This window comes from Chiloscyllium punctatum, chromosome 9 (assembly GCF_047496795.1).
Source record: "Chiloscyllium punctatum isolate Juve2018m chromosome 9, sChiPun1.3, whole genome shotgun sequence".
In the NCBI taxonomy this organism is placed as follows: domain Eukaryota; kingdom Metazoa; phylum Chordata; class Chondrichthyes; order Orectolobiformes; family Hemiscylliidae; genus Chiloscyllium; species Chiloscyllium punctatum.
The window spans coordinates 92884993-92901354 of NC_092747.1; positions in this window are offsets into that span (position 1 = coordinate 92884993).

Consider the following 16362-nt stretch of genomic DNA (forward strand, 5'->3'; position numbering starts at 1 on the left):
CCGTCTCATCTTAAACCTATGCCATCTACTTTTGGACTCCCATATGCTGGGGGAAAAGACCTTGGCTATTCACCTATCCATGCCCCTCATGATTTTATAAATCTCTCTAATTTCACCCCTCAGCCTCCGATGTCCCCGGGAATAAAGCCCCAGCCAATTCAGCCTTTCCTTATAGCTCAAACCCTCCAATTCCAAGAACATGCTTGTAGAGCTTTCTTACAGCCTTTCCAGCTTACAACATCTTGCTCAAAACAGGGAGACCTGAACTGAATGCGGTATTCTAAAAGTCGTCCCACCAGTGTCCTATACAGCTGCAACATGACATCCCAACTCCTATACTCAATGCACTAACATGTTGTTTCTACTCTAAGTTTCATTGATCCATAACTTGCTTGAAATTTGAAATGAAAATGGTGAATTGAGGCCAACAGGGACATTAATGAACGGTGAAACCACAGGCTGTCTCTTTTAGCAATGAGATTTAAATATTGAAGAAAGTTGAGAAATGCAAGAGAAAGAGGTGAAATAAAATGAAGCTCATATAGAGAAAGAAAAACTAGTAGAGGGGGAAATGAAACAAGAAACACAAATAAGAAAATAAAGATATATCGAAATATAAAATTTGTTATTTGAAACATAACTAATAAAAGTTTACCACCGAGGAGTGGAACTCCACAGTTCAATTTCTAATCCAAAGAGATTGGTTGCTATTTTATTGTAATGCATTTGAGTGAACAATGTTAATGACCAGACTTGACATAAATTTAAAGTGAAGGGTGGAAGGTATAAGGGAGATGTCAGGGGTAGGTTCTTTACCCAGAGAGTGGTGGGGGCATGGAATGCACTGCCTGTGGGAGTGGCAGAGTCAGAATCATTGGCGACCTTTAAGCGGCAATTGGATAGGTACATGGATGGATGCTTAAGCTAGGACAAATATTCGGCACAACATCGTGGGCTGAAGGGCCTGTTCTGTGCTGTATTGTTCTATGTCTATGTTCTCTGACCTTCTGTGGTGACTTATGGGCAATTCATATGCAGATCCATCAAGCTGTTAAAAATAAAGGAAACTAAGGGCAAGATGCATTTAGTCTAAAACAAGAGGAGTACAGTAAATTGAGGAAGCCTGGAGAATTACAAATCAAGGCACCTCTTTTATACCCATGAAAATTGTGGCTGATTTGCACATGAATAGTAGCAATGTAGACAGATTGGGTCCAATATTTTTATTTTCCTTCACTGAATTTTATTGCTCTCCAAAGCAAAGAATACCAATGTTGTAAAGTGGAAAATATGTTTAATTGTTTGTTATTTGATTGTGTGTGCATCTGTTGTCTACTCACTGTGCTGTGTGCTGTGGTTACAGTGAAACAGGAAAACAACAGTAAGCATTAAACTGGAGACATTTTAAAACAGTTGCAGTAATTGTCCTGTGTGTATACAGAATCTGATGAGAGGCATCTCTCCCTACCCGTAACGTATGAAACAATACAAACATTTTTTTCAATTCTATTATTGCCAGCTTAACTCAAGCACAACCAGGTAGAAAGGAAACTTAACTTAGTCATTTCAACAATAGGTTTTAATATTATCCTCAGAAGAACATCCCTCTCAAGAAATTGCCAACTCCGTTCCAATTTATCTGCGCCAAGGTGGTAGCGGAATTTAAGGAAATTAGTTAGCCTAGCCCAAATTAATTTCTGTAGAAACTTATTGTCAAGAGGAAGAAGTTCATCTTAGGGCCTCTGGAAAAACAGAATGCTAATCTGAAATTTAATGAAAGTGGCAGTCACATGGAGAAGGTTCAAGGCACTTTATGGGCTCCTCCTATTTCTGTGGGTTGCATTTTCCTATTGTTTAAAAAGTGTTCTTGTATTGAGTGAGATTCTCAGTGTCTGTACAACTATGACACATGGCAACTTTTCTCACAGTCTTCTACTCTTCATCTCATCAATTATGCAACTGCTTCATCAATGCTGTCTCGTTGAATTGTGCAGCAGGTGAGGAGGAAGTGCTCGCCATTACCAGGACTTTCTGTTATCACCATTAGTTCTTCCATTATTTTGTCGTCTATTGGACCTTGCTTTGTATGAGTTGTCTGCCATGTTTACCTCTACCTATGGCCACATTGAAGAAAGTAAATATTGGACCCGATCTGTTGGGATGCTATTGCAAGTTTTTATTTTATTCTTTTTTCTCCACAATGCCATATGTCAAGCTCATTTTAAAAAAGTCAAGTGGTTTATATTGTTATTGGATATTTAAGTTTGATTTATCACAACCAATAAATGAGGATACGGGTGATTTAAATGTGCCATTTCAGCTATTTCAGAGTAAATTAATTAGATTTTTGCTCATTAACTGCCAAAGAGTGATTTTACGCCAGAAAATAAGTTTGATAATGATTTATGAACTAATAACACTGAGGCACCTTTGCTAATTTTCAATTAGGCCAGTAGGCCCAATAAGGGATTTGGGGACACTGCAAGAAAATGATGTTGAACAGTCAAATCTGACCTGATCTTGTGGAGGTTCAGGTTCTTGTGGATTGGAGGTTCAAAAAGTCTAAATGGGTGACTACTTTTCCTGTTTCTTAGGTTTCTGTGTATCTGCGCAGTTATGCTTCAACTACCTCCTCTGGTGGATACAAAAATAATCCATATTTTGAAGAAGGGAGCATTCTCCCCCCCACCCCCTTTTCTTAGTTGGCTAATAGTTAACCTTAAGTGACAATTTCAAAGTAGAAGATTTGTACATTATCACTTTGCTATTTGTGGAATCTTGCTGTGCACGATTTGGCTGCTGTGGACCACGATCTGCGGCAGTTATTGCATTTCATTACCACTTCACTCCTTGGAGTCTGTGTTCAGGATGATCTATGGTTGTAGAAGACACATTAAGTTTCTTTTCTAAAATCTGGCTCAAAGTAGTTAAGTCATGAGCTACTGGCTGGCAGAAAGATGATTGTAGGCATGGAAAGTGTGTTCAGACTGCAGCCTGTTAGAGTGCTAATTAGATTGGAAATTCTTCCAATTCTTCACAATATTATCCAAGATCAATTTGCAGTGATATATGAAAACAAAACAAAATCAAACCCCAACTAATCAAACATTTTTCTGTGTTATTAGATTTGTCATTTTTCAGTATTAATAATATTAATACTAACAGCCATTTAATCCTCTTCTATTTCACACATATGCACTTTGTAAGTAATTTTCTGTCTTTGTGTCTCTCTGTGTTATCCCCATTCATCCTTTCTATAGTCTGTACTTTTCAAAATGCTGTTCATTTTTAATATCTTTTTATCCTGTTTTGATTGAGGATTCAGCAGATATGTTAAAATGCTTTGTCTCTCTGCAAGTTGTGCTAAATAGGGATGTTTCTCAAGATCGAATGGATTGGGTAAGTATAAACTGACATATTTTGAGTGAAAGAACATGCCATTGTAGTGCTTGCTTAGGCTAAGAGATGAGTGAGGTAACTGAGGAGGCACGTGTAAATCAAATCAAAGGTAAGCATTTTGAAAGTCTATATTCATTGTTAAGGCCAGGACCAGATTTGAGAAGGGCGATAAGAGGAGCACCAGTCTGAGGCATGATCACAACTGGAGAGAGAGCAATATCAGATACAAATGATGAAGATTAAAGGAAAGGTGGAGAAAATAAAGCGGGGAGAGATGACATGAGTCAGCAGTGACTGATTTGTAGATGACTATTACACAATGTTTGTCTCCCTAAGTTTGCGTGATTGAACAGGTTTGGTACTAGGTACCTGTGAAGGCAATGAAAGTGACAATAAGTTAGACAGCCATAATACACAAGGCTCTAGGATTCAGAAGTCTGCCCAAGGCAGAGAAGACCAGAATAGAAACATGATAGTGGTGGAGATAAACTACAGGAAGATAGCATCTGGTGCAACCAGAAGCAAAAAGGCCCTTACAAATTTGGCTGTTCAGGTACCTGTGTGAACGATATCTATTTTCAGCTGTGAGTAGGCTGTTAATCCAGTTGTTTTTATTTGTGTCTATAACTGTCCTATTACTGGTGCCATCTCCCATAAAAACCATGCCCTGTTTCCCATAGTAGCCCTTTTCCCAGGTGCTACGTCTCCAGTTCTGTTTACTTCTATGCCAATTTGCACATAAATCAGACATTGATATAACAAGGACAGAACGCCCCTGGTGCTCATCTTCCACCCTACCAACCTTCGCATAAACTAAATCATCCGCCGACATTTCCGCCACCTCCAAACAGACCCCACCACCAGGGATATATTTCCCTCCCACCGCTTTCCACCTTCCGCAAAGACCGTTCCCTCCGTGACTACCTGGTCAGGTCCACGTCCCCCTACAACCCACCCTCCCATCCAGGTACCTTCCCCTGCCACTGCAGGAATTGCAACACCCGCGCCCACACCTCCTCCCTCTCCTTCATCCAAGGCCCTAAAGGAGCCTTCCACATCCATCAAAGTTTTACCTGCACATCCACCAATATCATTTATTGTATCCGTTGCTCCCGATATGGTCTCCTCTATATTGGGGAGACTGGACACCTCCTAGCAGAGCGCTTTAGGGAACATCTCCTGGACACCCGCACCAATCAACCACACTGCTCTGTGGCCCAACATTTCAACTCCCCCTCCCACTCTGCCGAGGACATGAGGTCCTGGGCCTCCTTCACCGCCGCTCCATCACCACCAGACGCCTGGAGGAAGAAAGCCTCATCTTCCGCCTCGGAACACTTCAACCCCAGGGCATCAATGTGGACTTCAACAGTTTCCTCATTTCCCCTTCCCCCACCTCACCCTAGTTCCAAACTTCCAGCTCAGCACTTCCCCCATGACTTGTCCTACCTGCCTATCTTCTTTTCCACCTATCCACTCCACCCTCCCCCCGACCTATCACCTTCATCCCCTCCCCCACTCATCTATTATACTCTATGCTACTTTCTCCCCACCCCCATCCTCCTCTCACTTATCTCTCCACCCTTCAGGCTCTCTGCCTGTATTCCTGATGAAGGACTTTTGCCCGAAACGTCAATTTTACCGCTCCTCGGATGCTGCCTGAACTGCTGTGCTCTTCCAGAAATTGATATAAAAATTGTTACTTTTGTGATTCTGTATTTTACACAGCCATAGCTTATGCGCAGAATGCAGAATCTCAAAGGTAACAACATCTATATGAATGTCTGATTATGTGCAAATTGGCATAGAAGTAAACAGAACTGGAGACTTAGAACCTGGCAAAAGAGCTGCTATGGGAAATTGGGAGATGGTGCCAGTTATAGGACAGTTTGGAGTGGTACCATGTGAATGGACTCCAATGAACTGCATGAGATCTGTTCAAGCAGAACGATTGAATACAGTGGTAGTAAAGACTTTAAATTATTAAAATGAAGGCTGAATGTACAGGGCACAAAATCAGTCTAAATAGAAGTGATAAAGCGTAGAACTACATGAATTGAGCATGGATTTATGTGGCAAAAGTGAGGGCTGCAGATGCTGGAGATTAGAGTCGAGATTGTGGTGCTGGAAATGCACAGCAGGTCAGGCAGCATCCGAGGAGCAGGAAAAGTGACGTTTCAGGCAAAATGTGATCAGGGAATAATAAGAATTATAGATTGAGATTCTAAATATATGGATAAAAATAAAGTAAGAGAAATTGCAATTAAAAATTAGTTCAAATACATGTACATCACTGCACACAGTGTTCATCAGTCTGAAAATTCCTGTACAAGGAGCCACACCTAACCAGAGATTTTGAAACCTGGCTGCAGAACAATTGGTTCTGAGAATTAAACACTGCTATATAAAAATTAAGTGAAAAAGCTTTACTTAACAGGGAAAACATAGACAACAGCAGGAGAGAATGATGTTATGAATAGAAAGATAGGAATAGAATGTAGGAAACAATAAAAGACAATGAAGGATCACTCACATGAAGAGGAATAGTCTGAACAGCACTTAATAACAGATGTATGGAGTAAGATACATGCAAACAAATTAAGGAAATGAGTAATATACAAAAAAATATAATCATGGGTGATTTCTGCTACCCTGATATTAAATGGTCTGAAGAGATAGTTAGAGGGAATAAAAGAACAGATTTGAAAATAAAAATACTGGAGATCACAGCGGGTCAGGCAGCATCAATGGAGAGAGAGCAAGCTAATGTTTCAAGTCTAGATGACCTTATGACTGAAAAGTCATATAGACTTGAAATGTTCGTTTGTTTTCCTACTATGGATGATATCTGATTCACTGTGGTCTCCAGCACTTTTGTTTTCAATACAGATTCCAACATCCGCAGTAATTCACTGCAAAAGAATAGAGTTCCTGCAATGTATATAAGACTTTTCTTATCTAACAGATAAGAAGCCCAACAGGAAAATCTCAAATGTGGGAATAAACTGGAGATGACAGAAAATCAAAAATAGAGGAACTTTACATCAATAGTGATACTTTAAGGTAATCATTGAATATGTGTGACTGAAAGCAGGGTACAAGTTTGGAGTAAAGCCAGTTTTGGGGGGCTGATTGTAAAACTTGGGAAAATAAAATGGACAGAAGTGTTGGAAAAGAGTGATATAGAATAATGATGAAAATATTTGAAATGGTGTTTAACAGAGAAAAAAGGAACTTGCATTTATATAGCATTTATTATGGTCACTGGCCGTCTCAAAGCAGTTTTCAGACAATGAGCCCTGTTGTAATGTAGGAATTGTGTCACCAATTGTTAATAGTAACTTTCTACGAACAGCCATGTGGTAATGACCAGATGATCTGTTTTGAGATGCTGATTGAGTGATCGATATTACCAGCTCACTGGGGATAGCTCCACAACTCTTTCAAAACATTGCTGCTGGATCCTTTACACCCACCAAAGCAGGCAAGTGGGAGTTTGTCTGAACATCTCAACCAAAAGACAACACTCCCTCTGTACTGCATAAAAATGTTAGTCTCAATAACTGCGCCCTGGAATAAGAGTTGAGCTCAAGAACATAATGATTCAAAGGTCAGAATTCTACAAACTGAGCCATAGATTAGAGACACATTCCACTGAAACAAGACAAGAATAAGTTAAAGACTGATGACTCACTGTGGATGAAAAGGTCACAAGGTTAGACATGATGGTGAGGAAAGAGTCATTCAATAAGCCACGAACAGCACCGGCATACATGAAAAGGAGGAATATGTAGAAATCAGAAGCAAGTTTTTTTTAAAGAAGAGATCAGGCGTGCAAAGGGCAACAATGAAATTAAATTCTCAAGGAACATAAAACAAAATAGTAAAACGTTTTACAGAGTTCATAAATTTTTAAAAACACAGTCAATAAGGGAATAAGGCCACGTAATGATGCACAAAATAATATCATAGGCAATAATAGAGAAATGACAGATATCTTAAATAATCATTTCAACATTTATAGGGGAAACAGGACAGTTGGGCATGAAATTGGAGGAAAGTATTTGAAATTAGATATTTGAACTTGAAGTAAAGCAGCGTGGCATATTAATAAACCAATCTACCTTGACAAGTATAAAACCCTTGCTCTGGAAAGATTATATCTGCACATTTTAAAAGAATCAAGGAAACAGCACAGATATTGTTTCAAATTTTTAATCCATTACTGAAAGATGGAAGAAAACAGGAGGATAGCTAGTGTTATATCTCTATTTAAGGATTGAGATACCAAGCTGATTTGTCCCCAAGTATTGATAGCAGTGAAAATAATAGAATTCCAACAATTAAAACTAGAATAAAAGAAGAGATGGTCATCCAGGAACTAAAGATTAACATCTGTACAGGGAACGCACAGAACTGAGTACAAATGACATGACCTTCTCTCACTAGTATCCTTACATTCAGAGAAGGAAGGACACCACTTCGACTGGGACAGCACATCCATTCTAAGACAAGCCAAACAGAGACACATATGAGAATTCCTAGAAGCATGACATTCCAACTGGAAATTTATCAACAAACACATTGACTTGGACCCCACTTACACCCCCTGAGAAAAAGAACAGGAAATGGCATCACCATAGGAAATGACATAATTAACCCAAGGAAACCGAAACATGTAAATAGAAAGCAGGAAACACTATCAATGCTTCTAGCTGAGCCAAACTTGCTGAGTATATTAAAAATGCAATGATAATTTGGAAATTTGGTAATTCAGTCTGGATGGGATAAAGATATTGCTTTCATTTTTTGTGTTACCTCCTGTAACATTTTTTTCTTTAGTCCTGACTTTAAGACGTTGTCACACATAATTTTACTAAATCATTAATGTTTTAGTTAATCAAATAAACAAATATAGTTACTTACACATAGATGACCGGTGTCCTGCCTTATAAGCAGCCTGTGGGAATTTGTGGAGGGCATTATGTGATATATATGTCATATATGTGATAAACGTTTCAAGCTTGAATAAAGTTAACTCAGAGTTGTTGAGTTTGAGACTAAATTGTTGCATATGACTTTGAGAGATATAATTTTGGAAAACTTGATATGCAGATTGTCCAAATACCCAGGTGTCTTCATATGATCAAAGGCCAGGGTCTTTGTATTGTAGCATCCAGGGGAAAATGTTTTGAGATTATTTTCTGTACTTGCTTAACTATAAATAAAACCACCAGATATATTTGAGTAACTAGAATCTATGTATCTTATTTGAGTTACATTCAAACATACAATGCAGCTTACATTAGTGATGGTTCTCTTTTAAGTAAAAAGACAAGATAAAGAAGGTAACAATATGAGGTTGAAGACCAAGATTAAAAGAAGCAAACATGGTACAATAGCAATCCAGGAACCAGAAAACTATAAGATGTAGTGGCAAAAATTGGCCATTCAGCCTATCGAGTCTGCTTGACCATTCAATGATAGACAATAGACAATAGACAATAGATGCAGGAGTAGGCCATTCTGCCCTTCGAGCCTGCACCGCCATTCAATATGATCATGGCTGATCATTCCTAATCAGTATCCTGTTCCAGCCTTATCTCCATACCCCTTGACTCCACTATCTTTCAGAGCTCTATCCAATTCTTTCTTAAATGAATCCAGAGACTGGGCCTCCACTGCCCTCTGGGGCAGAGCATTCCACACAGCCACCACTCTCTGGGTGAAGTAGTTTCTCCTCATCTCTGTCCTAAATGGTCTACCCCGTATTTTTAAGTTGTGTCCTCTGGTTCGGCACTCCCCCATCAACGGAAATATGTTCCCTCCTGCCAGAGTGTCCAGTCCTTTCATAATCCTATACATTTCAATGATATCTTGGCTAATCTGATAATGCTCAAATCTACTTTCCAGCCTTTGTCTGCATAACCCTGTCAGTTTCCTGACTGATTAAAAATCTTTTTATCTCAGCCATGAATATATCTAACAATCCAGTCATGTCAGCCCTCTGTTGTAACGAATTTCACAGATTCACAACCTTCTATCCTGAATGGGCAACCCTTTATTTTGAGATTATGCCTTCTAGTCTGAGCCTCTCCCACAAGGAGCCCGTCAAGGCTCCTAAAAACATTATATTTCAATAAGGCTACCTCTCATTCTTCTAAATTCCAATTAGTATTGTAGTGATTGGAACAATGTCAGCTTGGTGGACCTCATAGATTGGGGCTGTTAAACTGATCCAGTCAGAGGGTCCTGGCTGACAGATACAAATAGGAGTGTCAGAGATTCTGTTCTCTCAAGGAGCCAGCTCTGTGTTAGCTTGGTCTGTGTCCTGTACCACACATATGTGAATAAGGGATGACTTGGTGATGGAATACCAGCCTTCTCAGAATTATTTCAAATAAAGGTCCAACCTGCTCAACCTCTCTTCCTAAGGAAATCCCAGAATCACCGTTGTGAACCTTGTGTGGACTATCTCTAATGCTGGTATTTCTTTTCCTCAGATAGGTAAACCAAAACTGTTCATATTATTCCAGAGTCCCAACAGCTCAGAAAATAGAATAAATTGAATACAGGAAATAGAAGCATTCAATTTGCAAACTGTCAGTATATTGAGGTGGACAGACAGCTAGCTTAAAACCACATTACCCAAGTTCTCCATTTTTTCAGCCAGAAATAGAAATGAAAGGATAAGTGCATTGCTGAAGGCACGTTAAGTACTGCACAAACTAAAATATAAAAGTAAAAGTAACATAGAGCACAGCAAAAAGAAAACTGTTGGAAGTGCATCCAAAGTTTACCTACAGTAATACAATTGCTGAAATGTTTCAGCATGTTAATCATGTCTAAAGAAGACAAAAGAATGAAAGAAAGCATAAGGACTAGGATAGCAACGCACAATCCAAACTCAAGATTTTAAAACAAAGAATGGAGCTGTATTTCATAGATCGAGTACCCATTAAACAAGCTGCAAAAGTACTGACAGAAGTTGTTAACAAGGATTACACAGGATCAGTTCCTTGAAATTTTCTGAGGATAACCAAAAAGATCCCACAAAGATATGGAAGGTACTTGAATCTCAAGTGCATTTAACAGTCATTTTTAGAATTCATCTTTTAGTGTTAACTTCTTTCAGGCAAAAGTCGTGGCAATCAATAAATCAGTTTGTTAGTATATGTTGGATCCAAGGTAATTGATGTGAACTGTCAGAGTTCGTGATTGCCTCAATCAAATACATCAAAATATTTTTTTTGTTTAGTGGAATAAGGTCTCTCAGAAGTAGACGAGAATGTGGAATTCAGAACATAAACAGATCAGCCATGATTGTATTAAATGGCGGAATGGGCTAGAGGGGCTGAATTGCCTCCTCCTGTTCCAAGTTCTTACGTTAAATAAGTTATTTAGGTAAGGTCATGGATGATCTCAACTCAGCACCAACTCCACTTTTCTGCCCATTTTCCTTAACATTTAAGCCAATCAGTTTCCTCCTTAAAACTTACTCAGTGTTCTGACATCTACCACACTCTGAGGCAATGAATTCTATAGATTTACAACATTTTGAGAAAGGTAATTTCTCCTTATCTCTGTTTTGACACTATCACGCATTCTCCTAAACTATGACCTCCCATTCTAAGTTGCCCAAATGAGGAAACATACTCTTTGATATCTGCTTTATCAATCATCTTTAGTATCTTGTATACCTCAATTAGGTCTCCGCTTATTCTTCTAAACCTCAGAAAGTATAGGCCTGAGCTGTTCAATCTTTCTTCATAAGACTGGAGGTTGGCTAACATAGTGCCACTGTTTAATAAGGGTGGTAAGGACAAGCCAAGGAAATATAGACCAGTGAGCCTGACCTCGGTGGTGGGCAAGTTGTTGGAGGGGACAGGATGTACATTTATTTGGAAAGGCAAAGACTGATTCGGGATAGTAAACATTGCCTTGTGCATGGGAAATCAGGTCTCACAAACTTGATTGAGTTTTTTTAAGAAATAACAAAGGAGATTGATGAGGCCAGAGCAATAGATGGAATCTATATGGACTTCAGTAAGGCGTTCGACAAGGTTCCCCATGGGAGACTGGTTAGCAAGGTTAGATCTCACGGAATACAGGGAGAACTCGCCATTTGGATTCAGAACTGGCTCAAAGGTAGAAGACAGAGGGTGGTGGTGGTGGTGGAGGGTTGTTTTTTAGTCTGGAGGTCTGTGCCCAGTGGAGTGTCACAAGGATTGGTGCTAGGTCCTCTACATTTTGTTAGTTACATAAATGATTTGGATGCGAGCAAAAGACGTACAGTTAGTAAGTTTACAGATGACACCAAAATTGGAGGTGTAGTGGACAGAGAAGAAGGTTACCTCAGATTAAAACAGGATCTTGATCAGATGGGCCAATGGGCTGAGAAGTGGCAGATGGAGTTTAATTCAGATAAATGCGAGGTGCTGCATTTTGGGAAAGCAAATCTTAGCAGGATTTATACACTTCATGGTAAGGTCCTAGGGAGTGTTGCTGAACAAAGAGACCTTGGAGTGCAGGTCCACAGCTCCTTGAAAGTGGAGTCTCAGGTAGATAGGATAGTGAAGAAGGCATTTGGTATGCTTTCTTTTAATTGTCAGAGTGATGAGTACAGGATTTGAGAGGTCATGTTACGGTTGTACAGGACATTGGTTCGGCCACTGTTGGAATATTGCGTGCAAATCTGGTCTTCTTCCTATCAAAAAGATGTTGTGAAACTTGAAAGGGTTCAGAAAAGATTTACAAGGATGTTGCCAGGGTTGGAGGATTTGAGCTATAGGGAGAGGCTGAACAGGCTGGGGCTGTTTTCCCTGGAGCATTGGAGGCTGAGGGGTGACCTTGTAGAGGTTTACAAAATTATGAGGGGCATGGATAGGATAAATAGACAAAGACTTTTTCCCTGGGGTCAGGGAGTCCAGAACTAGAGGGCATAGGTCTAGGGTGAAAGGTGAAAGATATAAAAGAGACCTTCAGGGCAATTTTTTCACACAGAGGGTGGTACGTGTATGGAATGAGCTGCCGGTGGACTTAGTGGAGGCTGGTACAATTGCAACATTTAAAGGCATTTGGATGGGTGTATGAGTAGGAAGGATGTGGAGGGATATGGGCCAGGTGCTGGCAGGTGGGATTAGATTGGGTTGGAATATCTGGTCGGCATGGACGGGTTGGACCAAAGGGTCTGTTTCCATGCTATCCATCTCTATGACTCTAAGTCAAACCCCTCACCTCTGTGATTAATATCATGAACCTCCTCTGAACTTCCTCCAATGCAACTGCATCCCTCTTCAAATAAGTTGACCAAATAATCCAGGTCGGCAATCTGACTAATGACTTATCTAATTACAGCGAAAAAATCCTATTTTTTTTCTAATCCTTTAGGAATAAATGCCAAAATTCAATTGGCCGTCCTTGTTACTTACTGTTCCTGCACACTAGTTTCTGTAATTCATGCACGAGGATACCCAAATCATTCTGCACTGAAGCACCCTGAAGTTCTTCTCCATTTTGATAATAAGTTGCCTTTCCATTCTTCTGAACAAAATGGATTACCTCACACTTATCTGCATCAAATCCATCTGCCAAATGTTGGCCCATTCATCTAATCTATTCCTATCCATTTGTAAATTTCCTATTTCTGTATTACTTCCCCACTTATTTCAGTGTCTTCCACAAACTTACTTTAACACCTGCTATCTCTGCATCTAATTAATTAACATAGATTGGAAATAGTAAATTATTGGAGCCCCAAGAGCCAAACCCTGTGGCTACATCTTGCCAACAAGTAAAATACCCATTTATCTTGACTTTCTGCTTTCTACTGGTTAGTCAATCCTTTATCCAAAATAATAAATTAATCCTAATCCTGTGTAATCTTACCTTGTATGTTAAAATTCTATCCAATGCCTTCTGAAACTCCAGATATACTACGTCTACAGGATCCTCATTATCCACTTGGCATGTCACACCTTTGAAGAACACAAGCAAATTAGTCAAACATGATTTATTCTTCATAAAACAATGCTGACTCTGATGGATTGTGTTTTGACTTTTCAAATGACATGTTAATACTTCCTTAATAATATATTCTAACAACTTCCCAATGACAATTGTTAAACCTGCTCGTCTGTACTTTCCTACTTTCTGCCTCCCTGTCTTTTTGAATAAGGGTCTTATTTTAGCATTTTTTCAATCCTCTGGAACCTGCCCCACATTTGAGGAATTTTGGAATATTATAAACAATGGATCCACTATCTCTGCTGCCACTTTTTTTTGAGACTCTAGGATATAGGCCATCAGCCCTTAGGGATCCATCGGCCTTCCATCACAACAGTTTGCTCAGTATTTTTGCCCTCATAATGATGATTATTCTAAGTTCCTCCATTTCAATAACCTCTGTAATACCTGTTACGATGAGGACAGAATTAATGACTTGCACTGTGAAAACTGAAGAAAATGTTGATTTAGCGTCTCTCTTATTTCTGTGTTTCCCATTATTAACGCCCCAGTCTTATCCTCCAAAGCACCAACAGTCACTTCAGCTACCTTTTTCACTTTTATCTATTTCAAGAAACTTTTGCTATCCATTTTTATACTTTGTGCTAGTTGTCTACCACCGTTTACATTTGTTCTTGTTATTACTCTTTTTTTTGTGACCCTTTGTTGATCTTTAAAAGTTTCCCAATCTTCCAGCCTGCCAGTGGGTGTTTACAATATGGCATGGCTTAGTTTGTTTCTACCTTTATGTTCTCTTTAACTTCCTTGCTTAGCCATGAATTTTTTTAACTCCTTCTTCCAATCATCTTCTATGGAATATGTTTTAGTTGGTGGAATTGAATAACTTCTTAAACATCTGCTACTGCTTATCAACTGTCTAACATTTTATTCTTCCTGTCAATCCAGAAGGGCCAAATCTGTCCTCATAGTTATGCAATTTCTGTTGTTTAACTTCAGAACACTACTGTGGGACTCCATATGTCATTCTCAAAATGAATTCAAAATTCTAGCATGCTACGAGCACACATCTCGCAAGGAGATGATTAGTGGTTTCAAATCAACCTTTTCAAAGATGTTATTATATACCTCTAGAGCAGAAAAAAAGCTTGGACCTCCTGGCTGAGAAAGATCACTACCACTTTGCCACAAGCACTCCCTAGAAGATCCTTTACAATGACGTTATTAATTAATCCTACATCATTGCACAATACCAATCTAGAACAGCCTGCTCCCTCGTTTATTTCCCAACATACTGCTTCAAGAAATAATCTCTAAGTTCATTCAATGAACTCTTCCTTGAGGTGACCCTTGCCAATTTGATTATTCCAGTCTATATAAAAATCACCCACGATTATTGACAAGCTCTTTAGGTCATTGGAACAAAACACTCACAACTGACTTTGTTAATTGATAGCCTATCGTTTGCATTGGCACTCTACTAATACAAAGGAGCAGCACCTATTTGATGTGGAAATTAGAAATATTTCATCTGGTAAATATGAGTGGACTACCAGTGTCAGGACTACTTCTGTTTATGGATCTCAACATTATGTCTATTCATGAGATCACTAAAGTAGCCATGCCTGGACCGCGGGTGCTGGTTTTCCCTTGTTTGTCATGCATGGAGCACCCAGAAGGAACAACGATGGGTAGCTTCAAACTGACAGTGCTTACCCAGATGCACAACAGGCTTTTTCAATTGGAGTGGGTGCATGTGATGCCAATGTTTCAGCAGACATCTGCTCAGTGGAGAGTTTTTCCAGAACCACAGAGTTTTTAGGTCATGTGGAAATCATACATGAGAAACACATGGGGCAGGGTAACAGTGATGTGAGATATGGTGAGAAAATGGCAAGATCTTGTGGCGAAAACACATCCAAAAAGCTCAATGCAACTCAGACTTAACTGAAACAATATGTAAGATTCTGCTTTGGGAACATTCCACGTTAATTGTTTAATATGCTGTGTAGGTTGAATTACAGCTTTTAATTATATTAACTTGTTTTATCATTCTTGAAGCAGTTTAAAATTATTCAAATTCATTTTTACAATTCTAATTAAATATTCAATTAATTAATTATTGTTTACTTAGCATTAATATTATATATACACACAAGTCCTTAATAGCAAATAATTGCCCAGCTATCTCTAAAGAGTTGTCATAGAGAATGTGGGCTAAAGTAATCGTCAGCCAGTTTTATTGCTTATTTTGAATGTAGTGCTAGTTGGAAATTATTGAAAATCCATTTCAAAGGTTTCAGATCACAATGCAATGTGATATATCTGAATTGAACCTGAAAAATTGGCATAAAATCTGTACAACATATTTTGTGTTTAAAGTATTGGAAATGCTTCCAAAAATAAATTGCTTTGGACAACATAAACAATTATATTAAATTCCAAAATGCCAGAAAAAGCATCGTAAAAGTAATATATCTTCATGGAATTGTGCTCTGCTCAAAATTCCCAAAAATAAAATGTCACTTTTCTTATTTCCTCATTTACACAATTCAATTGGTTTTCTTCCCTTGCTTATGCAAATAATAATCTTTTTGATATCCCAGTGGTTTATCTTAAATTTACATTGTGATACTCTCCTAGCCAAATAACTGATCTTGTGCTCTATGAAGTTTGAATTTAAGCTCCGACTTTCCAGGGATTTATAACTGTTTTCTTTCAACTATTTGTTGTCTTCAGCTAATTTTCTGGTTTGGAATATTTAAGTCCTAAAAGATACAGGTAATTTTGAGATGTACTGCTAATTTTGAAATGCCAATTAGCTTTACATATTTTTAATCAGATTAAGAAGTGCAATATTTCTTAGAGTCATGGAACTGAAGCAAAGATAATACAGGAGAATCAAATGGCTGAATGATCCTGTATTTCATCAAAGAGTGATGAATATTTGGAATTTTATTTACTGTAGAAGGCTGTGGACACTCATTTATTAGTTATTTA